Source organism: Tupaia chinensis, unplaced genomic scaffold (genome assembly GCF_000334495.1).
Source record: "Tupaia chinensis unplaced genomic scaffold, TupChi_1.0 Scaffold000061_1, whole genome shotgun sequence".
NCBI classification, from domain to species: domain Eukaryota; kingdom Metazoa; phylum Chordata; class Mammalia; order Scandentia; family Tupaiidae; genus Tupaia; species Tupaia belangeri.
Window position 1 is genome coordinate 3,518,559 of NW_006159519.1, and position 9,430 is coordinate 3,527,988.

At 39.3% G+C, this 9,430-nt stretch overlaps 1 long non-coding RNA gene across 2 annotated transcripts in view; it reads right to left on the bottom strand.

Annotated features, from left to right (window-relative positions):
• The window catches only part of LOC102477080 (uncharacterized), a 23,032-nt gene extending 13,820 nt beyond the window's left edge, over positions 1-9,212 (bottom strand). Inside the window, exons 1-3 of one of the 2 annotated variants that reach the window (XR_333503.3) lie at positions 8,320-9,212; positions 1,749-1,987; positions 776-1,007 (exon numbers count right to left, since the gene is read on the bottom strand). This is a non-coding gene — a long non-coding RNA (uncharacterized LOC102477080). Of the gene's footprint in view, positions 1-775; positions 1,008-1,748; positions 3,713-8,319 lie in introns of those variants that run through there. The other variant, XR_003546675.1, reaches the window with a different exon arrangement.
• Between the last annotated feature and the right edge of the window lie 218 nt (positions 9,213-9,430).

The window sequence follows — 9,430 nt, forward strand, 5'->3', positions numbered from 1 at the left end:
CACGAAAACAACAGCAAATTGTTCCACAAAAATGGGCTGCCATGGGGGCTGAGGCCCACAGTCCTCAGAAACAAAGAGGAGACAGTTATGGAGAAGGAATATGGCGTCATGTTGTCAGGGATGGCCCCAGAACACAGTAACTAGTAACTTCACCTGAATTTGTTCCCGGCCCTTTCCACTTAGTCCACTTGCAAAGAGTCACTCTTTGAAGAATTCTTTGTAAATATTCCACAAGTGCTGAATTTACATGTTGTTTAAACTTTGTGAAACAATCAAAAACACAATTTCAAAAAAAAAGAAAAAACTGAAGGAGAAACCATCCCAATCTTATTCACATATTTATAAGAAATTATTTTTCTCTTTCAATATTTAAAAAATAAGAGAAGGCCGAGATGCAAATGCTAGATAAGGCTGAAGTGGAATTAAAACTGAGCAATTCTCAGCAATGTGGCAAATAGAATTCCTTACAAAAAATACATCTATGGTAAAATGACCTTTGCAAACTGCCCTTCTCTTCTGACAATTCCATAGTCTCTTACCAGGGAAACACACTGGACTTCCATGGGCTTTACCCAGAACACATCGGAAATTAATTGGGATATTAACTTTTGAATAGGCATGCACACAGTCCTGTTTCCGATTCTGCATCAGTTCACTATGTACTGTGAGGAAAAACCCAGAACTGAGTTTCAACTCTATTTCAGGGAGGAGAAAAGGGCCAGCCAGGAGAGAGGAGCTTCTTGCTGTTTTGTAACACCTGAATAAATCAACTTACACACAATAAGTGTCTGCTACTTTGCATGAAAAGAGCTCATTCTGACTCCAGAAACTTCTTCAAGAGTATTGTAGTTCTTTGGGTATAAAATCTGGAGGAACTGATAACGGGAGTGAAGGTTGTGATGATGATCTGGGACGGCTTTCCTTCTAAATTCTGTAGCCGTGAGTCTCCTGTCCTCAGAACAACAACATCAAGTCCTGCATAATATCATTGTGTCCTGTCCACAACTCTGTTGGAAGGAAGAATAAAAGAGAAGAAGGGAAGGAGAGAATTAAAAAGAAGGGAGGGATGATGTTATGTTCAACATAAAAAAAAAAATTATTATTTGCATTTAATCACTATACATCTTTAAAGGGGATAACATGGTTTATTCCCATCATGGATACAATGCTTATTTGTCAGGACAAAAATGTAATGTACCATATACATTATCATCAGCAAATAACTTCATTTTGTGTCAATTGAACATATTTTTTTTTGGCCTTGTTCCCCTCCCCCCTACCCATTCCCATTCCCCCTCTCTTAGTATCTCTAGTATCTACAGTTGTTTCCCTTGCTATTATGCCTTCCAACCTTTCAGTTTCTGCTACATAGGGCAGACACTGGGTACATATTGAACAGGGACATATAAAGTCTGTGGTTCATACTCTGGCTTGCTTTGCTTAGCATTAAGTCTTTTTACATGGCCAATATGGACCCCAGAGCTGTGGTGACGACGAGATACAATTCTAAATTCTTTAGACCTTTATTCATGCTGGTCTCCGCTGGGAGCAATCTTGCCACAGTTCTCTGCACACACTGAGCTTAACCTGACATCCTCTGCCCGATTGCCCTTCCTCCTGTCTCTCTGAGTCCCACCCATTTTTCAGGTCCAGTGCCATGTCTCCTTCCATTGGTCTTTCCAACCACCCTGATCTCTTCTTACTTCTCTCTTCCATATACTTAGAGTTGGTTTAGGAAAGAAACTCACCTGAGTTTTGACTTCTGTGAGTTTGTATAACTTACTTAAAAATCAATGAACAGGGTATTTTTGTTACATCCTGTGTCTGGTTTACTAGGATCGTGAGTGGTCTTCAGCACAGAAAGCTTCTTTCCATGTCCTTCCAATGTTTCTTGGAGCTCTGGATCTATAGATGCTCTACAAATGCCTGCTTGATGAACTTTTGGATTAATCACTAAGTGGGCCAGAGAGTGAATGCACTGACATGACTGTTGTAGACAAAAATATAAGCACGAAAAAAAGGAAAGTCAAGCAATAGAACAAAGTACTTGGTCTAAAAAACTTCATTGGATCAGCCCTAACTCCCACTGAGTTCTCAGCTTTCTTTACAGCTTCTCTGTTGTTTTGAAATAGTCAAGGCAAAGAAAGTGAGATAAAACTTAAAATAATGAATACTTTCACAGATACATATTCCCTACATTCCTTCCAGGACAATGAAAAGCCATGGGAGGCAGACCTGAAATAAGTTTTCCTTCCCAGAGCTAAAGGGAATAACAATCATTGGACATCTTTCTTCAATCAAGTCTACATTTCCAGTAATGAGGAAGCTCAAATAACTCCATTTCCTGTTTATAAAACTTCTTGGTTAGTAGATGTGGGGGAAAAATATCCATCTTGCTGGCCCTCCCGTAAAGGGATTCCCTATTCACCAACGTCCTTTCATTTGGAAATGACCATAGGTCACCCATATGACTATAGGTTACCCATAACTGAATTGAGGCAAACCTCATGTTTTCTTGACGTCCTGCATTTCCACACAGGAAGAAACATTGCTCACCTAATGCCTCACTTTGTCTCATTCCTCAGACTTTCAGAAAGCCTACTTGAAAATTTGACACAGGGTGCCAGATGGTGGCACAGTCATGAAATGAGATGTTCTGCTAGGCAATCCCATTGGGAGGTTCCGATTCTAACCTGGAGACCTCCCTAAGTATGCCGGGGTCACATGTGCCTGTGATCTGAAGCTGGCTGAAGGTTGGAGCTGGATTGCAGAATTAAGACCTTTCTGGGGGTGCCATCTGTATGTCTTTATGTGTTTCTCTGTCTCTTGCTCATGGAAGAAAGAAACATTTTTTAAAATGACATAGTATCTACCTGCATAATTCCTGGATTCAGAATGATGCCATTTTATTTTAAGTTTACCTATTTCCTGAGAGAGAGAGAGAGAGAGAAGTACCCCCAACAGGGTCTTCATGCCGTGATCCCACCCTCAGCCTCGTGGGCACTGAGATGTGCCCGGTGTGCTCAGGAAGACCTCAGGATGCAAATCCAAGCCCTTCTCATATGGTCTTAGCATCCTGGAGAAGTATTGATATCTGTAGCCATTGTGCTACCATGACCGGCCAAAAAACTTCTTTTTCTTTCTTTTTTTTTTCTCTAAAATTTATTAAGAGAGAGAGAAACTCTACAGGGTCCTCACACTACAATCCTCTCTCCAGCCCTGCAGCCAGCCAGACTCACAGGTGTAACAATGTGTTTGGGCAGACCCAGGAAGCAAACCCAAGGCCTCCTCCGTGGTCTCCACCATCACTCTATAGCGCCCCTACTGCTTGCACTGCCTCAGCTGGACCAGACTGGTTGTTTTCTAAAGCAGGCCTGACTAAGTTGGTGCCTTTTAGAGATCTCTTCTGTTATACACTAAGCCGAAATTAATGACCATTTACATGGTATTCATTTGCATCTTCAGCTGGCAGATGCTAACGCTATGCACTTGATCAAGTCATGTTCTTGCTCTCCCACCACAGGGCAGAGATCGTGTCAGCGAAAGCTGGCACTGTGAGTGCTGACTCCATCATTTACTGCAAGGGACAGCATGCATTTCGCCTCTGGTAATCTGCTAGGACAGGAATTTTAGAACCTGCGTATCTCTGCTTTCTGTGCCCAGATGTGGATGATACTTGCCAGTAATACACATTTTAAAGAATCTGTCTTATCTGTTTGTTCTGCAATTTTTTAAAATGACATAGTATCTACCTGCATAATTCCTGGATTCAGAATGATGCCATTTTATTTTAAGTTTACCTATTTCCTGAGAGAGAGAGAGAGAGAGAAGTACCCCCAACAGGGTCTTCATGCCGTGATCCCACCCTCAGCCTCGTGGGCACTGAGATGTGCCCGGTGTGCTCAGGAAGACCTCAGGATGCAAATCCAAGCCCTTCTCATATGGTCTTAGCATCCTGGAGAAGTATTGATTTCTTTTAGCCATTGTGCTACCATGACCGGCCAAAAAACTTCTTTTTCTTTCTTTTTTTTTTCTCTAAAATTTATTAAGAGAGAGAGAAACTCTACAGGGTCCTCACACTACAATCCTCTCTCCAGCCCTGCAGCCAGCCAGACTCACAGGTGTAACAATGTGTTTGGGCAGACCCAGGAAGCAAACCCAAGGCCTCCTCCGTGGTCTCCACCATCACTCTATAGCGCCCCTACTGCTTGCACTGCCTCAGCTGGACCAGACTGGTTGTTTTCTAAAGCAGGCCTGACTAAGTTGGTGCCTTTTAGAGATCTCTTCTGTTATACACTAAGCCGAAATTAATGACCATTTACATGGTATTCATTTGCATCTTCAGCTGGCAGATGCTAACGCTATGCACTTGATCAAGTCATGTTCTTGCTCTCCCACCACAGGGCAGAGATCGTGTCAGCGAAAGCTGGCACTGTGAGTGCTGACTCCATCATTTACTGCAAGGGACAGCATGCATTTCGCCTCTGGTAATCTGCTAGGACAGGAATTTTAGAACCTGCGTATCTCTGCTTTCTGTGCCCAGATGTGGATGATACTTGCCAGTAATACACATTTTAAAGAATCTGTCTTATCTGTTTGTTCTGCAATAATTGTATGCTTGCACTATGCTTGTGTCACCATGCTCTCTCTCTGCATATGTAAAAACATCTCTGAACTATTCAAGGGTAAGTTGCAAAGATAATTTTCTATTACTTTTGGGTACATTTCTGAAAAACGAGGACATTTTCTTATTTAAAAAAAAACTGAGTGCAATGTTCACAATCAGGAAATTTATGTTACTATAGAAATATATATTCTGTCAGCCTACTCTACAGACTTTAGGCAAGTTTTGTCCTCTCTTGTCCAGCATTCAACTCAGGAATCATGTTGCGTTTAGTTTTCTTGTCTCTTTATTCTCTAGAAATTAAAAATAATTCTTCATTCTTTCTTTGTCTTTCATGATCCTTATTTTTTGAAGGGTAATGGCCTTTTATCTTGCATAATATTACTCAGTTTAAGATTTTTTTTAAAAAGTTTACACAGTTATTTCCTGAGAGACAAGAGAAAGAGAAAACTCCTAACAGGATCCTGATCCACTCCCATCCTCAGACAGCTCAGGTCATGGGCACAGGCATGCCCTGCATACTCAGGGTGGTCTCCAGACTTGAACCAGGAACCTTCACTTGTGGGATTCCCTCACAGAATGGTGCAATTTACTACTGCCCCTCAGTTTGGGTTTTTTAAGCCTCTTAAGATTTACAAAATGCATTTGTATCTGGAACACCACAGAGGTAGTGCTGTTTTCCTGAGTGCCTCATTCAGGAGGCCAATGGTATGTTTATCTAATGGGAATGTTAACTTTGCTCACTTTTTAAGGTTTCACATTAAATTCTCCCCACTAACTTCGGCATTCTTTGGTGATTCGTGGTTATAACAATTATCACTATGGTAGCTGTCAAGGGATGCTTTTCTGAATACGTCATGCCATTCACATGCATCATTGCCATTCTATTGCAAAGAAGGACTTCTGCTCTTATTTGCTCACTTATGATCTCATATTTATATTCAACCTGGTCTTATTTTATAGGTTAAAAACAAATTGTTATTTATTTTGATGCCCAAATCGCCTCACATTTGGCCAGCAGAGACCTGTTCAATGGGTTCCAATGTGTTTTCGACATATCCTGTTATCCTTTGAGCACTTTCATACTCTGAGGAATAAAAAAAGCATTTTAGGATTGTCTTGCACATGTCCAGTTCCAGCTTTAGAACCGCTGATTTCTACAAGAATATCTAATTCTTTTAATTGGGAAGTAACACTTAAACGTCAAGCTCTAGGGCTAAACGTAGTAGTTCCAATGATGGCATCACTATTTCAAGACGCTCTCAGTGGACAGTTAAGAAAAATGTGTATGTGCATGTAAATAAATACATGCACAAATTTACATTTATATTCATTGAAACTCTATGCATAAATTCTCAATTCCAATTCGACACCTGAGTTTTCAAAATGAAAGGCTTACAGACCTTCAAGCAAGATAAATAAAACAAACATATCTTAAAGTCCTTTTTAATCCACATTTAGAAACATTTCAACACACCATGTAGAAAAAAATTCCAAACTCGGATTTGATAAAACTATTTGAAAAATGGGAATTAAATTGGGCTCAAGAAAACATGAAACTATTAAAAAAAAAAACACACATAAAATTGAGTTTTTAATTCTGTACTCAAAAAGAGCTATATTTTTAAGGCTAATAATATAACTAAGTCCTTGGCTGCTGAAATCAGGAGAGAGAAGTATTAATCATAAATAAAAGAGAACTTTTCATGAACCTTGAAAAACTATTTCTAAAAATGAAGCAAAAGAGAAATGCGCAAGAATAACCAAGAAAACTTTGAAAGTGAAAACAAACAGACAATTCTTGTCCTAGAAAACATCATGATAAAAGTTTCAAATTTCAAAGCTGTGTAGTACTAGAACAAATAAACACAATAGAACAATAGAACAAATCAAAGCCCCAAACTAGAGCCCATACACACAAGGGAACTTCTTATATATATTAGTGTATATATTGGGACCAGCCGTTAGCGTAATGGCTGTGTCGCTGAACTCCCATGTAATCGACTGTGGTTCAAGTCCTGGACCCGGTAGCTTAAACTCACACTGGGCACGTGTGCATGTGAGCCCAAGATCCCAAGAGGAGAATGGAGGAGAAGGGATTGTGGCGTGGCCATCCCCATTGGGAGGTGATTTCTCGCTTTTTGTCTCTCTGTCTCTCTCTGTCTTTCTGGCGAGCACATGCGTCCTATAGTAAAAACCTTTCTCTCTCTCTCTCTCTATATATATATATATACACACACACACACACACACATATATGTGTATATATAGAGAGAGTATATATAATGAGTATACGTATGTAAAACATACATGTATATATATATATGCATAAATAGCAAGTATGCTTTTCTATTGAAGAGACATTCAACACAAATGACATTAGAAAAACTGGATACACATTTTTAAAAATTTAAGTATTATGTAGTTTTCAACATTCATAAAAATAAATTTCATTTGAATTGTAGACCTACATGCAAAAAGCTCTACAAATATGAGAAGAAATATGGAATAATATATTTCCTAACATTAAGATATGGTTGCTATTCTTAAACTGGACATATAAAATAATTGACATAGTAGGAAACACTGAAAATATTTAGTTCAATAAACTTGAAAATTTTAAGGGAAAATACAAGATAAAAATATACTATAGGGCATAGACTAGAAATACTGGCTTCAATAACTATAACAAAATGATTTTCTCACAAATCAATACAGAAAAGGCAAATAAACACAGCTCAAACAACCCATGGAAAAATTAGCAATAATATGAAGGAGAAATTGAGGAGAAAAAAGAATAAATGGGCATTAAGCATATAAAAAATAAAATTGTTTACTCTCTCTAGTGATCAAAAAAATGAAAATGAAAATGAACCCTTTTCTGCCAATGGACTAGCAACATTTTGAGTTAGATAGTAGAAAACATTGACTAACATGTAGAAACTAGTTTCCATAGGTGGGAATATAAATTAGTATGGCCATTTTTATTTAAAATTTAACAATGTATATTTTTAAACGGGCATACCTTATGTCTCAGCACTTCTACTTTCACTATCTACTCTGGAAAATCACTTGCAATATTCAAAACAATGCATACAGTGATATTAACTGCAGATTTATTTATGTTAAAGAAATACTGGAAATATCCTAGGTGCCTATCTATACAAGAATTACTATCAAATACTATGAAATTATTGTCATGTATATATCCCTAAGGCATATTGTTTGGTGAATTTTTTTTTCTCAGAATGAAATATAGATTACTCTTTACTTGGAAAAAGAACACCTAATAAATACAAGTTCTATGGTATAAACAGATGCATGTGAATATATAGAAAAAGGATTTGAATGCACTTCACACAGTTTTAAAGCATCTGAGTAAGGTAATGCAACAATAAGGATTCTCCCATGTGTGTAGCACCTAATAACTCTTTCAATTGGATAGAAAAAACCCAGGTAAACAGGAGACTAAATGTGTGGCTCTACTACCAAATGGCAATGTGGCTGCAGTTAAGGGGAGAGAGAAGGAGTGAGAGAGAGAATGGGGGTGATGAGAAGGATGGAAATGAGAGAGCAATGCAATAGCACAAACACTCCCCAGGAGAAGACTACAGACCTAATCGAAGAGTATTCCACACTCCTAAGACAAGGGGCACTCTAAGCTCGTGTCCATTGGAATTTGGGAATTCTACAAACCTCTGCTGCCTGTCCATCCTCCATCCTTCTCGTCTCTGAAAAGAAGTGCTTATTGGGATTTCCTTTCCTTTGTCTAATACTGGAGGCCAGCCATCTATGTTGGGAGGACTCAGCTGTGGTCTTAGGCTTTGAGTTCACTGCTGTGACTGGGCTTTTGGCTGGATTCCTGATGGGAAGGATAAAGGCATTTATATATGGAGAGGAGGAAGAACACACCATTGAAGAGAGAACTGTGATTCATCATTATGGATGCTCACAAGTATTGAATTTCTCTTTGTTCCAGGCACATAGTAGAAGTAAGTTTTCTGCCCTGCTTTTGCAGTTAAATCAGGCAAAGAGATGTAAAGCAGAAGGCATCCGTGACTTCCCTGGTGCAAGCCCTATGAGATGGTGCACTGTGTCTGTACAATTCTTGTCCTACCATCATACTGCCTTTGTTCTGAATGGCAGCTGCCCCCTCAGCCTTTGCCCTGGAGTGGAGGATGAGGCAAGGCAAAACCTGAGCTGTCCCTCAGCAGGACCCAATGGGGGGAAAAAATAAACCTTGCCGTGTATAACCCACTGAGATTTCAGTATTGTTTGTTAATGCCCTACTATCTGACCTACCCTACTGTCATTAGAGATAACATACTTTTAAAATAAAAATGGGGATTGGCCCTGTAGCACAGTGGTTAAGCCCAGTGTATAGGGAGACGGTTCCACATGGCTGACAGCTGTTCCAGTCCTGGTCTCAAGGGTTCGCAAATCATGCCAGACCTGTGTGTGCATGTGCATGTCCCACATTCTGACAGGATGAAGAAATGGAAGTGTAAAGAATGCAGCATTCCCATGCCACATGGGAAGGTGTTTTCTCCCTCTTCCTTTCTCTCTGCCTCTCTGTCTCTCCCTGCCAAGTGCACATACCCTCTGGCAATTAAAATAAAATCAAATAAATGCAATTAAATATCTGTATAGTTGCATTTTTCATGAAAGAAGATCAGGGGGATGTCTAGAAGTGAATTAGAAGAAAACATAGCTGAATTCTCTCTGAGCGAATTGAATAGGGAGAGAATCAACAAGAGGGAACTTAGTCCCACTTGCCTTGTGAAATCTCACTTTGATCCAAACATAA